The following is a 547-nucleotide window of genomic DNA, read 5'->3' as shown; positions in this document are numbered from 1 at the left end:
TTGTAGTCGTGTTAGTGAAATATGGCTGCCCCAGACCCAGGGACCAGTGCCAGGCAGGCTCTGGGGGCACTGGGTGCCACAAAACGAGCTGGCCTGGCTGCAGGTAGGCAGTTGGCTCCGGCCACGGAGTGTGGGGCCTTCCCCGTGCCCAGCATGGCCACTGCACGCCAGCACTGGCAGAACTACAACACACTGAGCCCCGTTTTGTGCATTTCACCCCTGGAAATACCATTCAAAGGGAGTTTGGGCAGAGCTGTCGCTCCCACGGGGCAGAGGAGACCCTGAGGACGTGCTCAGGTCCTGGCGAGAGGCCTTCGGCACCCCGGCTTCATCTCCGCCGCGAGAGCACTACGCTGTGGCCACCGCAACTGGGACTAAGTTGCACGTCCTGGCTTTTCAATTTTAAATGCTTCCATCCGCAGCCCCAGTTCTAGCCCCTGTTCTGACCCAGCCCCAAATCTCTGTGCTCGCTGCTTCCCTCTGTCCTTCCACGGTTCCAGCCCTTTTGCCACTCCTTTTGACTGAAACTCTCCTCTAGCTCAGCGCC

The 547-nt window shown here is 60.0% G+C and overlaps 1 protein-coding gene across 1 annotated transcript in view; it reads right to left on the bottom strand.

The window, feature by feature from the left end:
- The window catches only part of LOC104508655 (NAD-dependent protein deacetylase sirtuin-6-like), a gene marked incomplete at both ends in the record, with an annotated part of 3,068 nt that overhangs the window by 353 nt on the left and 2,168 nt on the right, over positions 1-547 (bottom strand). The gene's annotated exons all lie outside the window — the stretch shown is intronic.

This window comes from Eurypyga helias, unplaced genomic scaffold (assembly GCF_000690775.1).
Source record: "Eurypyga helias isolate BGI_N326 unplaced genomic scaffold, ASM69077v1 scaffold42014, whole genome shotgun sequence".
Lineage (NCBI taxonomy): Eukaryota > Metazoa > Chordata > Aves > Eurypygiformes > Eurypygidae > Eurypyga > Eurypyga helias.
The sequence above is the reverse complement of the archived record's forward strand: the minus strand, read 5'-3'. Positions and strand labels throughout refer to the sequence as shown.